This window comes from Sciurus carolinensis, chromosome 16, assembly GCF_902686445.1.
Source record: "Sciurus carolinensis chromosome 16, mSciCar1.2, whole genome shotgun sequence".
NCBI lineage: Eukaryota > Metazoa > Chordata > Mammalia > Rodentia > Sciuridae > Sciurus > Sciurus carolinensis.
The window spans coordinates 49,940,322-49,955,435 of record NC_062228.1 but is presented as its reverse complement, the minus strand read 5'-3'; the positions used below and the strand labels follow the sequence as shown (position 1 = coordinate 49,955,435).

At 51.5% G+C, this 15,114-nt stretch overlaps 1 protein-coding gene across 3 annotated transcripts in view; it reads left to right on the top strand.

The window, feature by feature from the left end:
• The first annotated feature begins 3,521 nt into the window (after positions 1 to 3,521).
• Akt2 (AKT serine/threonine kinase 2) overlaps positions 3,522 to 15,114 on the top strand; it is a 45,503-nt gene continuing 33,910 nt past the window's right edge. For 2 of the 3 annotated variants that reach the window (XM_047527974.1, XM_047527975.1), the window contains exons 1-2: positions 3,522 to 3,693; positions 12,315 to 12,428. The gene's annotated coding sequence lies outside the window, so the exon portion shown is untranslated. The remainder of the gene's footprint in view (positions 3,694 to 12,314; positions 12,429 to 15,114) is intronic. The other variant, XM_047527973.1, reaches the window with a different exon arrangement.

Here is a 15,114-nt window from a genome sequence, read left to right as displayed (position 1 = left end):
ATCTTTGGTCTCTATTCCACATAGGATGGGAAGCCATCTGTGGTCTTTGAAGCAAATTGATCAGGTGTTCAATCTTATCAATAGTAGAAAAAACTTCCTCCCAAGGTCTGCACTAAATTGCATTAGCCCAGCACAGCTACTTAAACTGGGAATCTCTGATGTATGAAGAGATGGAATGTGTAAGCTGGGCATGGTGGCACATGCCTGTAATCACAGTGACTCAGGAGGCTGAGACAGGGGATCACAAGTTCAATGCCAGCCTCATCAACTAAGTGAGGCCCTACGCAACTTAGTGAGACCCTGTCTCAGAAAGGGCTGGGGGATGCAGCTCAGTGGTAAAACCCTCCTGGGTTAAATATCCCATACCAAAGGGGGTGGGAGGAGAATAAGAAAAGAAATTGAATATGCACAGTGTCTTCTATTAACAATTTTGAAAGAGTCTGAAACTTTTATAATGAGGAAATTGGAACCAACATTTACAGAATCCCTGAGGCTTATCTGTACTTTAGCCAAACACACAACATGACTCTAAAAGGCTCTTCCCAACACAGTAGCATCTGGGGGAGCTTAGTGACTTCGGGTTGGGGACTTGAAGATATTATTTCAATGATTTTTTATAATATGGGGACCTCTTTTAAATATTTTAAATTAAAATAAAAACTTTCCTTAACTGTTCCAGACTTGAGAATCTGATCGATGCTGTGGACTTGCTCCCCCTACCCCCCAAATACTTTGCTAGGGTGAGAAAGGCGGAATCCTCATTCCTCCTGGCTTGTGTTTCTTGATTGCCCACGTAGAAGGGAAGGGAAGGTTCTCCCCTAATGGCCACCTCCACCATTGCCAGGGCTTGACCCCTAGACCTCGTAGGGATGGAGCCCGTCTTTCTGCTGGGGCTGCTAAGAGGTTCTTTGTGGTTGGTCCTTGCAGCTTGTCCAGTCACCAATGGGAAACTGTTTTTTGTGGCAAGGGTTGGAAAAGGCTCTGGGGCCTCATCTCTTCTCTCCTGGGACAGTAGGAGACTTTGAGGAAATATCCTCCTCATCCCTCAGGGAGGGATCTTTAATTTTTTTTTGTTCTGAATAAAGAAGACTTTCATTTCATCTGAAATCTCCTCACCCCCCCAAAATTCATGTGCAGCCCATGTTTATAGTTATGGGCAGGAGTTCGTAGAATAGATTAGAGGGAAGAGAATGAATTTGGGTTTTAGGGAATTTTCTCTTCCATCACTCTTGATGTTGAAATTGAAAGACTGAGGCCCTCAAACAATAATTAGGTGTTTGCTGAAGCAACACAGGACACAGAAGTAGGGCCAGGACTTTCTATTTTCCAGCATGATGTGAGTTAAAAGCACAGGCTGTGGTATGTGACAGCCTGAGTCCCAATCCTATCTCCATCCCTAAATTGTCCTGGGAACTTGAGCTAGTGCTTTAACCACTGCACTTCATCTTCAAGATTACTGTGTAGATAGCAACAGGGTAGCATCAGGAGTGTGTTAGGCACAGAACCTGGTCATAACAAATGCTAAATAAATTCCCTTACTACTGTTTTGCAATAAGGAAAGGCAAAGCCCGAAGAAGGAAAGTCATTTTGACAAGAACACAGGAAAGATGTGATTAGAACCCGCCCATCTTCAAACAGGAAGGTTCAAACCCTGTAGTGGCTCATAAAAATCAGTTCAGCAAGTAAAAAGAATGTTAAATATTACAGTGTACCATATATGAGAATAAAATACCTTTGGTGATATTCTTATTTCATTATTCTGAAAATCTATATATGGATATAATAGGTCTTAGAATAGTTTGAGAGAGCCATTGTCCTTGAAGACAGGTCCCCCCAAGGAGTTTATACATAAGCACATGGAGGTTTCAGTGAGGTCTTAGTGTGTTGTGGTTCACCAGGTGCCTTAAGAGGGTTACCCGAGGGAGACTCAGGTAGGGGGATAGTGGGCTGTGAGCTATTTGGCACTGATGGGAGTGAAGAGGGTGGGCCACAGTAATGGGTCTAGAGTAGGCTAATTCTTAAATATTCCTTAAGAGCCCACTTTGTGCAGGACCTTTACGAGGCAGTGCCAGGTACACAGTGATGACGGAGAGTTTTGGTCTCTTCCCTCGTGGGGCTCTCTGTGCCGTGAGACACACTTGTCACCAGACAGTAATATACTAAAATGGTCAGAGATGTGAAAGGCATTGGTCAAAATTACTAACACTGAGGAGTGAAGTTCAGAAATTAGGAATACAGCCAGGTATGGTGGCACATGCTTATAATCTCAGCAGCTAGGGAGGCTGAGGCAGGAGGATCACAGGTTTAAAGCCAATTTAGTGAGATTATAAGCAACCTAGTGAGACCCTGTCTCAAAATAAAAAATAAAAAAGACTGGGGCTGTGGCTCCGTGGTTAAGCACACTTGGGTTCAATCCCTGGTACCAAAAAAAAAAAAAAAAAAAAAAGAAAGAGAAAGAAAAAGAGGAATACAGAGCAGAGAGCGAGTTCCAAATTGGAATTCCCTTACTTAAGGGCTAATGCCAGCATTGCGTTTACCTTTGGGGAAACTAAGGCCTAGCCCTCGGCGGAACTAGCCTGAAACCCTCTCACAGTCAGAGATGGATCCAGGATTGAGCTCGGAGCCAGCCATTTTTCACCCTCAAAGGTGCATACTTGCCAAGCTTCGTGGCAGGCTGAAACCCAAATTCGGAAGGTAGCAATCCTCTCCCAACCGATGAGAAGAGACCAGGAACCAGATGTCTTTCAACTATCTGGTACACTAGCAAAATACCAGGGGTCGCGATCTGTTTAAATCTCTTCTAGCTGGGCGATTTTAAGACTTTGGTGGGCTCAAGTCGATCCATAAAAAAAGATATACAACCCATATTTATTTGGATATATATGATGAGCAGGTGTTATTCATATTTTGGAAACAGAGATTGTCATATTGATAAAAATCATTGTTTCCATAAAGTAGTTCAACAGCCCACTGATGCTGCTGTGATTGTTTCCATTTTGCAGATGTGGACACTGAGGCACAGAAAAACGCCTGCCCAGTCACTGACAAAGAGGAAACTCAAATTCTGGGGTTGCGTGGCTTCAGAGCCTGAGCTCAACCATGACTGACACGCTGAAAAAGAAACCCCTCCCAACTCCAGCTCCTGGGCTCTTTAAGAGCCTCGGAACCAGGAGTGGAGGCGAGAGCGGAGTAGATCAAAGCGTATGTAAATAAGGACCGGAGGCTGCCGGGAACTTTTCTCTGCGGCTGGCTTTAAGGGAAAGCAGGCGTCCGAGTCTTACGGCGCCTGCGCTGCCCTACCTCTCCTTTCTGTTCCGCCCGAGCCAGACTCTTAGCCACACCGACCCAAACAGTCCAACGAACACAGGCACCCTGCTATGGGCCCGCCTCCTTCCCTGTCCTGCGCTTGCGCCTTGGCCCAGTCCAAGGCGGTCCCTTGCTCTTCGTACGTCACTTCCTGTTTGTGGCGGGAGAAGGCGGTATTTCCGTCAAGAAGGTGGGAGGGGGCGGCAAGCGGGGGCTGGGGGGAGGGGGCGGGGGGGCCGCGCAGCGCGAGCCGTTGGGCCTGGCTCGGAGAAGGCGTCGCCGCCGCCGCTGCCGCCGCCAGAAGACACAAGGAGCTGGAGCTAGCTCAGCGTGGCGATGGGCGGGGGTAGAGCCCCGCCGGAGAGGCTGGGCGGCCGCCGGTGACAGGTGAGTGCGCCAGCGCGTGTCCCCGAGCGCACCCCCCCGCGATGGTCGCGTCCGGGCCCCCCGCGGTGCCGCGCTGGGCCGTACCACCCTTGCCCGCCGGGCGGGGACCGCGGTCCTCGAGCCCCCCCCTTCCGGAACTGAGTGGGGGTGGCTGCGCGGGGGCGGGGGGACTAGCCCGGAGGGGTCGGGGGCGGGGGTGGGCAGCTGTGCGACTGCGGCGGCTGGGGAGCTCGCTCAGCGTGCGAGGGCCAGACCTCTGAGGGGCTGGGGGCCGTACCGGGGGGACCGAACCCTTGAGGGGGCTCACCGGGTCAAGCGTAGAGGACTGTATTATTTGGGGACTTCGGGAGCCGTTCCTATAGTGCATTTAGAAGGGTAGGGGCTCCTGGAGAGGGGTCTGTACCGAGCGTGTCAGCGGTGGGGCCGTCTGGATTACACCACCAAGGCCCGGTGGGGAGCCACCCGTAGAAGGTGGAGGAGAGCCGTGTCTGGGAGGGAGGGCTGTGATGTTTGTGATCTTTGGGGGACGTGGAGCAGGCGGGCAGGACGGGCCCTGGTGGGTGTTAGGGGTGTATTTTGAGAGGTCTGTGATACCGAGTGGTGAGAAGGAGCTTCTGCTTCCTGTATTTAATGTGCAGTGGTGGACTTTTACGTGGAACGCACTCTTTTTTTAAAAACAATTTTTTTTGTAGTTGTAGATGAACAAAATGCCTTTATTTTACTTTCTTATTTTTATGTGGTGCTAAGGATCCAACCCAGTACCTCACACTTGCTAAAGTGCTCTGCCACTGAGCTACAGCTCCAGCCCTGGAACTCACACTTGATTGAATTTTTTAATGATTTTGGGGAGGACTGGATGGTTACTGGGGTGCTTCGAATCATGGTGGTATCTGCTCTGGACTCCAGAACCTGCTCAGATTATTTCTTTTTAAGGTGTGTGGGACATCCTTTGGCACGTTTTTTTGTTCAGGGCACAGGGGATGATGGGTCTTAGAAATCACTTAAGTTTTCTGAGCCTGAGGTTCCCTATTAGGGAGGGGAGAGCGTGCTGGGCTTTTATTTGAGGAGCTGTGCCCCAGAACTTGCTTGTTAAGACTTGGGAGGAAAGAGTATTTGGAGATACACTCTCCCCTAGGGTAGGGTGACTGGGGACATCTCAATCATTAGGATTCTAAGGCCCCTTTTTTCTTATTTGAAGACTTATTGGGGCATAGCAGAGGCCTGGGCTGGAGCAGTTAGGACCTCTGATTGGGCTTCTTTTCAGTCTTGTCCACTCTTCCCTTTCCAGAGAAGCAGCTAGAGTTCATCCTGCCTGACCTTGTTGGGCAGTGGGTATGAAGGGACCAGACACTAACCACAGACCACTGCAAGCTCCTCCATCCTGGCCACCTCTGTGTTTATGTCTCCTGGTTACAGGCCCAGCCGCTAGTCCTGTTTAAGCTCCCTACCAGTTCAGTGATAACAGTTGGCCTCGTGGTGAGGCTGAGAGCTGTTTTCCCAGCTGTTCCTCTTCATAGGCCAAGGGGACCTGGAGAGGGGTGCCCCTGGCCCAGAGCTGCTCGGGCGGAAGGCTGTTCTGAAGGGTTTGGGACCATCAGATCCTTCACAGATTTGGTTTCTCATTGTAGTCATTGGGTGGGTGATTGGATCAGCCAACCCTAAAAGTGTGTGGCCAGTGCCCTGCTCCGTAGGCCAACTTGTGACCTTGACTTGCCCTGTAACCTTTGGATTTGTGGGAGGATTGGCTGAAGTCCCTGATTGATCCAGCTGACTGGGCTGATGAAGTGGTCAAGCTGGGGCAGATGGCTTCCTGTGGTCCATAGCAGCGGCTTCCAAGCTGACTGGCCTCCATGGATCATGGTTCCTGGAGAGAAAGCTTCCTGAGTCATGTGAAGCAGTGCTGTCTAGGGTCTTTCTACACGAGGGCTTTGTTCCTCTAGTCTTCTCCTACTAGCTTTTAGAGGGTTCACCAGATGGAGTTAACAGCAATAAAAACAATAACCATGAAATTGATGGCTGACATTAACTGAGTGCAGTCTGTGTCCATACAATGTTAAAGGATACTTCAAGTAGTTAACTTGCTGAACACGAGTGTTCTAAATTGGCTGGCACTGTTGTCATGATCTCCTTTTTAGATGAGGAAACAGGCACAGAGAAGCACCATTTCCAGAGTTAGTGGATAGTTACTGTTTATTGAACATTCGCCTCCATGCTAGACATGTGACAGACCTTTTGCACACATAGTCATGCAACTTCCATTTAACAGACTTCATTTAAGTTTCAAAACATATCTGTGGTTATAGAGTCCTGTGAATGAGGTAGGGTGATGCCCATTTTACAAACAAGGAAACTGAGGCACTCAGTGTGAAGTGAAATGACTTCCCTAAGATCTGGAGGTGGTAGAGTTGGGATGTGAATTCTTGGCTCATATTGACCTCAGAGTGGTCCTCTTGTCAATGAATAACTGGTAACTGGGCAGTGGCTTTTCTTTCTTTTTTTCCATACTGGGGATTGAACCCAGGGTCGCTCTATCACTGAACTACATCACCAGCCCTTTTTAAATTTTATTTTTTTCTTTTGAGACAGGGTCTCACTAAGTTGCCCAGGCTAGCTTCCAGGTAGCTGGAATTACAGATGTGTGCCACCATGCCCAGAAGGCAGTGGCCCAGCCTGGCTCTCGACTTGGGGCTTTATTTGGTGTTTGTGTCTGTCAGACATTAAGGCTTGGAGGAGGAATTACCTCCCCCCAGGACTTAGCAGACCCTGGGAGGTCAGGCTGGGGTTGGAACCCAAGGCAGTTACAGCCTGGTGCCGCCCACACTTTACTCACCAAGGTCCCGTGCTGAAGTGGGTCTCTGTCCCCTTGACCCCTGCCCTGGGCATTTTTTTCCGTTCACCCCGATCCTGGGTTGCCGTGAAGTCTGCTTGTGGCCAGTCCAGCATTTCTGGGCTTGCTGGGGAAACTCGGTGTCTTCCTGGAGTTGAGCTAGGGCTTCTTTTAGCCCTAGGCAGATGGGTGCTAGGAGCAGGACTCGGCAAGAGAACCCTGCAGGGGGTGACACAGCTACTGGGGACCTGTGTTAGAGGCATGGTGGGGACATGGGCATGAGGTGAGTTTCTGGCAGTTTCACTTTTTGGCTGTTACCTTTGAATACAACATACACCCCCATGCAGTGGACTCAGAAAGGCCCCCACCTCTGCTGTTGTGAGGATTCAGTGAGTTAATCCATGGGAAGCTCCTACCGTGGTGCCTGGGTCTGTGGACGTCCCAGTTGGTGGCCTGATTATGTTACTGTGTAGGGACTGAGGCATCCCGCCTCGCCCACCCTCCACCCCCATCCCCTCAGGCGTCCCAGGATCCAGGCCTGCTGTGTCCTGGTTGCCAGCCTCTGAAGAGCTGTGCTGAAGCCATTCTGAGCACAGGGGTCACGCCAGCTCTATCAGCTTTTCGTCCTGTGGCCTTGGCAGGCTTCTCTACCGTTCTGAGAGTGTTTCATCATCCACGTCATGGGAGTGATGACGATTCCCACCCAATGGTTATTGGGAAGGCTAAGTGGGTTAATTTTTGGAAAGCACTTAAAACCGTGTGGGCAGACCAGTAAGCCTGCAGTAACTGCTTCCTCTTCTCTCTGCTTAAGACAAATAACAGACACAAATGCACTCCCAGGTATGCAAGCAGTTGTAGTTCTTATTATTCCTGCTAGGTCTTCGGAGGCTCTTGCTAGTTTACAGGACCTTGTCGAAAAACATTAGGAAGAGGGCAGGGCCAGCGTTAGCATCTCCATTCTCCAGATCAGGAATGGTGTGTGGTGGGTGTACAATCAGGCAAAAACTGACAAGTGCAGCTCCCAGGCCGCTTCCCTTTCACTTGCCCTCATCCCCTCCTAGGTGAACATTCTAGATCCTTTGTAGATGTCAGGCTTTGTGCTTACCCTTCTCCACGTGGTGGTACTAGGGATTGAACCCAGGGCACCCAACCACTGATCCCTTTTTATTTTCTATTTTGCGATAGGTTGTCACGTAGTTACTGAGGCTGGCCTCAAACTTGTGACCTTAGCCTCCCAAGTCAATGAAATTATGGTCTTGTGCCACTGTGCCTAGCTCTTCACCATAGCCGGCAATGGGAGTTGGCAGGGCGAGTCCCAGCAGAGCCTGTGGGACGCAAGAGAGAAGGTGCAGATTTGATCCTGAGGTCCCTGAGCTGGGAAAGTATTTGTTTCCATTTATTAAGCTTTTACTCTGCCTGGCATTGCATCAGGTACTGGGGACAGGGGGGCACACTTGTCAAAATCCCTATCCTCGCGGAGCTGAGGGAGACCAGTGTGAAACAGGCAACTAAGCATGGAATAGGTCTCAATTCAGATTAGGCGATGGAGACTCATGGGTAGCTCCTTAGATATGGTGGCAGGGAAGGCCTGGGGGCTGATATCAGACAGGCAGGGTGGTTCTGTGGGATCAGTGAAGGAACAGCCTTCCAGGTGGGGGCATCCACAGTGGGTAGGTGCAAAGGGGGGACAGCTAGGTGAGGATAGCTCAGGGGCCTGTGTGACTGGGCAGAGCCCATGAGGGAGTCGGACTAGGGAGGCAGGGCCCAGGTCCCTCAGATACTGGTAGACAGCCAGAGGAGGAGTTTGGAGTTTCATTAGGAGCAGCCTGGGTAGATTTCGGGTGTTAGAAGGTGACTTTCACCATGAGAGGTTCTTGGGCTTTGGCCTGGAGGCGGGTAGATTGACCGAGCTGGGCAGGGAGTTTCACACACCTCCCACTTCCCCCTTGAGCGGAATCACTGCCTTACGACTGGCAGAGGCCCAGTGGTCACCTCCCTTTTCTGTGGTTTTCACACTGTGTTCCCCAGGGCCCATGGCTGCTACCTTCAGGGAGTAAGGCGAGGGGCAATGGACTGGCTTTTCTACCCACCCCTCCCTAACCCAGCTGGGTCGATGGCAAATAATGCAGAACTGCAGATCCTGATAGGAACAGTCTTGCTGCAGATTGTGCCCTCTGTTCAGCTTGTGGACCGTGACATGCTCAGTGCCGCTGAAGAGTTTTAAAGACCAGGCCTCCTGGGTTCCCCTCCAGTGAAGACGGGTGCCTGCCTGTGGCCCTGCAGTGCCTCTTCAGATTGTGTTTGCTGTTACAAAGGCAAGATAAATGGGAAAGGAGGGCAGGAATGTTACTCTGCTAGCTGGACATCAAGGTTGGTCTCCCTGAGGCAGTGGTGGAGTGCTGTGAAAGGAGCCACAGCATGACTGGGTGAAGACCCTGCATATTCAAGGAATCAGCTGCACTTCCTACATGATGGCAGTGAGACCCTCTTTCTCGGGGTCCCCCGATTGAAAGTGTTGGTTGCAGGTGCTGAATTTGAGTGGTCTAGCTCCAGGGGTCTCTCCAGCACATAAAGAGTCTCAGTAACCCTAGGTGGACTTGACCCCTGATGTTTTTCTGAAGCTTGATTTGGAGTATCATCCTGGATGGAGCAGAGCCCCCCAAAGATCAAACCTGCCGGGGTGCCAGAAATCCCTTAGGATGTGGGAATGGGAAGGAGTGTCTTCAGCAGTTAATATCAGGCTTCTGAAGGACCCAGGAACACCCCTCTCTGGGCCTCTCTTCAGCTTTCTAGAGCTCTCGGTGCGAGGCCCTCAGCCACCAGGCCTCTGGGCTGCTTGGTGGGGTGGTTCCGTGGCAGGCTCTTCTGGACAGCCAGCCAAGCAGCGAGAGGCCCAGCTGGGGAAGACAGCTTGGGAGCAGGACCGGGAGGGAGGGAGCGAACATGGGAGGGGCGTGGAGTGGGATCTTGGCCTGGCCCCACTGGGACAGGACCCACTGCCAGCTCAGCACCTATGGTGGAGCCTGGGGGCTCTCAAGGGCACTGAGCAGGGACAGCAGCCAGGGCTGGCCAAGGGGAGACTGCATGTCAGAGGTTCCTGCAGGAAGCTCCCGGAGTCCAGCTGCCCTGCCTGGGAAGTCGTCCGCAGATGTTGTTTCTAAGGGTGAGGCCAGAAATCCAAGTCTCCCTCTGCTTGCCACCCGTGGGCCCTTTCCTAATGGACTGGGGCTGCTGCCACTCCTCGTTCCCCTCGTAGGCCATCCTCTCAGGCTTCTCATTGACTGGTGGGTCATTGGTCTGCCTTCACCTAGCCTGTACTGCCTAGCGATCCAGGCTGAGGACAGCTGATGGCAAAGAGCTTTGCTTCTGACACCCCCTTGGTTACCATGGAACCTTGGGAACCTTGGTTCTCTTCTGACGTGCCTGCCTCATATGCTGGGCACCGACCTCATATGCTGGGTGTGGTGGTGCATGCCTGTAGTCCCATTGACTCAGGAGACTGAGGCATGAGGATCAAAAGTTCGAGGCGAGCCTTGCAAAGCATCAGCCTTGAGAAACTGCTTCTGGGAGGGGAGACCGGGGTTGATGGGCTTCTGAGAGTAGAGAAGGGCTCTATGGACTGCCCCCTGTACTTGTCTATTGGCAGGGTGGGTTTAAAGTTGGACCTTGGGAGAGTGGGGGATCTGTTAGTCGAGGTGCTCACCTGGGAGGGCCCCACACTGAGCTGCCATAAGTACCCCATGCCAGTTAGCTCTGTAAACCTGTGTGGCAGCCTCGGGGGCGGACACTGTTGTCACTCCATTTTGTAGATGGGAAACAGTAGCACTGAAAGCTGCATAGCGCGTCTGTGTTGTTATTGAGAATTGTTAGCTGAGCGGCCTCTCTGTGCTGGACATGGCTCTGAAGCTGAATGTGCCTCCTCTCATTAGTCGTCCCATAGCCTGGGCGCTCAGTGCAACTATTATCTCCCCATTTTACAGGGAAGGAAATAGAGGTACAGGGACACTATTGGATCTGGCAGTCGGTGCTGGTGACAAAATTCGGACACTGTTCCATCTGGGGTACAGCTGTGCCCCCCTCCCCCTTTTTTTTTTTTGTACCAGCAGGGGTGCTCTACCACTGAGCTATACCTCTGGCTCTTTTTATTTTTTACTTAGGAGCAGTCTTGTTAAGTTGCCCAGCCTGGCCTCAGACTTGGGATCCTCCTTCTTCAGCCTTCTGTGTATCGGGGATTACAGGCATGTGCCTTAAACTCCTGGCTCCACCTGCCTTTAGAAGACCAGTTCTTTTGACCGATATCGTGGTTAATGTTACTGGGGTCATCACAGTTGTAATGAATTCTTTTTTGCTTTCTCTTCTAGACAGAGCTGGCACAAAGTAGGCACCAGTCATCCTGGAAATGCCTCCTTTGAATGCCAGGTTGAGAGGTGGGGTGAGGCTGCCTCTTTCTTTCTTCCTTTCTTCCTTTCTTTCCTTTCTTTCTACCAGGGATTGAACGCAGGGGTACTTGACCACTGAGCCACATCCCCAGCCCTATTTTGTATTTCATTTAGATACAGGGTCTCACCGAGTTACTTAGGATCTCGCTGAATTGCTGAGGTTGGCACTGAAATTGTGATCCTCCTGCCTCAGGCTCTGAGCCGTGCTGTTGGGATTATAAGGCTGCTTCTTTCTACCACCTACTGCCTGTGCAGTTCTGAACTTGGCCCATCCTTTCCCTAGAGACCCTTAGAGACTGGGAGAAGAGAGGAGACTGGGAGGCACTTGCCTCCCCTGCCTTGGGGTCTGATTACTGAATGATCACAGGAGTTAACCCTTGGCTGGTTTTGGTTATTTGTGTATTCTATCCATCACCAAATATTTATTGAGTCCTACTCTGCAATGTGTGGTTTTGGGTGCCAGGGAATGGTGCCCAGCCTAGCAGAGGGGGCAGAGGATGAGAACAGGTAGAGCTGGGCTTGGGAATTCACCTGAGGAGGGAGCATGCAGGCCACGGAGGGAAGCCCGATGGGGTGGGCTGGCAGGGTACAGCACAAGCAAAGCCCTGAGGCGAGAGAGATCTTGGTATGGTGGTGACACAGAGTCGCTCAATGTATCTAGAGCTGAGGGAGCGGGAGAGGGGAGGGTGCAGGGCCCAGGAACCAGGCAATAATGAGGAACCATAACTTTGTCCCCAAAAGGAGGGACAGTCAGGCAGGTAGGTGGGGAGGCACTGTGTGGGAGGGGCTGGCTGGATTCAAGTGGTAGCCCAGAAGATGGCAAAGAAGCAGGCCATGTTCTGCTTTGGAGGCAGGGTCCCCTAGGGCCTAGCTTCTCACACTGGTATCCAGGGGCCTTCTGGGTGGGGCCTTTTGAATGTCTACTTTTTTTTAGCTGTGTTTTCTTTTCTTTTCTTTCTTTCTTTTTTTTTTTTTTTTTTTTTTGGTGGTACTGGGGATTGAACCCAGGGCCTTGTGCATGCCAGGCATGCACTCTACAAACCGAGTTATATCCCCAGCCCTGTGTTTTCATTTAGATGATATTTTCAAAAAGCTGACATAGGCATGTTGTGAGTCATCTGAATGATTCCTTCCTACTTCCCTGACCCTGACTGAGGCTCAAGATGGCCCTTGATTTCAGAGTTCATCTTTGTGTAATTGCTATTTCTTTGCCCAGGCACGGGTCTTATCCCCAGCTGTGCATAAAGCACTTCTCAGTGGCTTCCTGTGATAACACAGCATTGTCCAAAAAGAGTATCTTTTGAGTTAACATACATATATGCTCTGTCCAATTGATATTGAATCCCATTTTACAGATGAGGAAGCTAAGGTTCAGAGCAGCAATCTGTGAAGCCTGGAGGTGGTAGAGTCGACTGGAGTCGACTTGAGGTGTGAGTAGGGGCCTCTGAGTCCTGCTCCAGTTCTTGGAGGTGAGCTGGTTGGGGTGTGGGAGAGGGGTGGTAGCATGGGAGCTTCTAGCCAGGCGGGGTGACTGGCCCACCCTCCTCCTACCTCAGACTCCAGGTGCTTGAGTAGCATGTGACTGCTTGAGTTTTAATTAATTAAAATTAAATAAAAATGAAAACACAGTTCTTCTGCCATGGCCACAGATCAGACTCCCAGGAATCACATTGCCATCATACAGAAGTCCTGTCAAGGGCTCCACCCTAGGCTCAGCCCATCTCTTGCACTTGCTCACTGTGTGCTCTTGTGCATGTGTCTCTCTCTGAGACTTAGTCTCCTCATCTGTAAATGGGGATGGTAGTACTGTCTACCTCTCAGCATTAGTGTGTGCCTGGTATTTGTGAGCACTTACTAAATATTAGCCCTGGTTTGCCTCCTGTTTGCTTCTAGGTGTCCTAGGGGTAAGGTAGGAACTCGGGTCACCAGGCCCTACCTCAGAGATCAGAGGTCCCTGGAGTGGGGAGGCAGATGGTGATGATGCAGAGTAGCACGTGTATGGGAGGTGCTGTTCAGCTGGTTTGGAGGGGTCCTATTGTGTGTGGTTGGGAGCAACTCAGTTCTGCAGGGTGGTAGGAATGGTAAGGGAGGGCTACCCAGGGATCAGCGGGAGTAGGCACCGAGAGAGTGGCTGGGGCTTTGTCTTCTGGGAACCCAGGCAGAGAGGTGTGGACAAGGGAGTCAGGGTCTTATAATGGGAGTCTCATCTCCGTGACTATTGTGTGTGGTTGGGAGCAACTCAGTTCTGCAGGGTGGTAGGAATGGTAAGGGAGGGCTACCCAGGGATCAGCGGGAGTAGGCACCGAGAGAGTGGCTGGGGCTTTGTCTTCTGGGAACCCAGGCAGAGAGGTGTGGACAAGGGAGTCAGGTCTTATAATGGGAGTCTCATCTCCGTGACTCCGTGTCTCATCTCCTGGCTGTCTGAATAAATCCCATCCTTGCTTTCCTTATCTGTCAAATGCAGGTTCTTTGGTCCCCACATGGGGCATGTGGTGGAAGTGTCAGGCTAGTGTGCAGGGTTTATTCTGGGTATGGCTCCTAGAAAGAAAGGCTGTGATACAGCCCCTGCCTCGTTGAAGACCTGCACCCTGCACTGGTGTAGCTGGTTCCACGTGCTGCCCCCTCTCTGCCCACCTCAAGCCAGCAGGTTTCAATCTCACTACTTGTGGAGAGCACAGCCCTTGCAGGGGCCACCACAGTGCTGGCCAGCCAAGCTCCCTGCTTCCCCTGTACTCTATCTCCTGCCCCTCTCATTTCTACCTCTCTCCGCCCTGCTGGTGGAGCCTCATGCACCCCATTCCTTGGCCCTGCTCTTCCTCTGCCTGCATGGCATGCTCTATTCAGGTCTCCATGTGGCTCTCATCTGTTTCACATTTTGGCTCAGATGTCACTGTCTCCGTGAGCGCCTCTCTGATCCCCCTGTGTAAAGTGGAAACCCTCACCCCTTCCTTTACACCGTATCTCCATTGGCTGCTTTTCCCCATAACGTGTCAGTCTTGAATATACTGTATAATTTGCTTCTGGGTTTATTTTGCTGCCTGTTCCCATACTCCTCAATGGTAGAGCTTCTGGTCTGGTCACTGCTCATCCTTGATGCCCGAGGAAGTGTTGATGCAGTCGTTGCCATGTTTGTGGAATGAGTGAATGGAGGATTTTTTGTTTCACCTTCACTTGGCAGAACTGTGAGCATAAAAGTTGCGATTCTGTTTGCCACCCCTCCTGGAATGAATTAAAGCTCTGGGCCTGCCCTGCACTGGGTGTGGCTGGGAACACAGCGAGGACCAGGGCAGACTCTGTTCCTGCCGTGTGGAGCTCCCAGTCCAGCAGGGAGGCCACATTGCCCAGATCATTGTCCAGGTGGCTGGGCATTAGAGGTAAGTGCAGTGAGGCGGGAGAAGGCCCCTCTGAGTGTCTGCCCCCCTGTGGGAGAGGGACCGCCAGAGGAGGCTCTCCTGAGGAAAGGAGGATCAGGCTGATGAAAATGGGTAAAGAGCATGCTGGTCAGGGCACCAGCGCGTGCAGAGGCTCTGGGGTGAGAAAGCAGAGTCTTCAAGGGACCAGAAGGGGAAGCTGTGTGTGTTAGAGCCGCCCCCAACCTAAGAGACTGAAGATGGAGGAGGGACTGAGGCAGATTGGCAGTCTCTATCCTGGCCTTGGATGTGCACCTGGGAGGGGACCTGAGTGGGTCAGAGTTGTTCTTGGAGGACCCTGCTGGCTGTGGCCTGGTGTTGTTTGTTTGCAGCCCATGGCCAGGCATCATGGGCAAGCAGACTTAAAATAATTTGACATGGTTTCTGTGGGTTCGTAAGGCCCTGGGTGGCAGTGTGGGGAAGGTGTGTGTGGCGGGGGAGACAGAGAAGACGAGGAAAGCTGTTCTGGTGCTTATTCTTGTTCTGGTTTCTTTTGCAGCCTGCCCACGTCCTCCTCCTGTCCCCAGTCCCACCTGCTCCAAGTAGACAGATGGGGTAGGTGGCAGGGTAGGGAGGGTGATGAAGAGAAATAAGTCTCTCTAACACCACCTTCTCACCAAGGAGGGAGAATAGGTAAAAATTCACATGTTCAGAAATACACAGTGTAGGAAGTGAAGTTCCCATGCCTCCCCCTACCAGAGGAAGTAATACATCTGATGTGTGCTGGACAGCTGCTGTGGGAAGA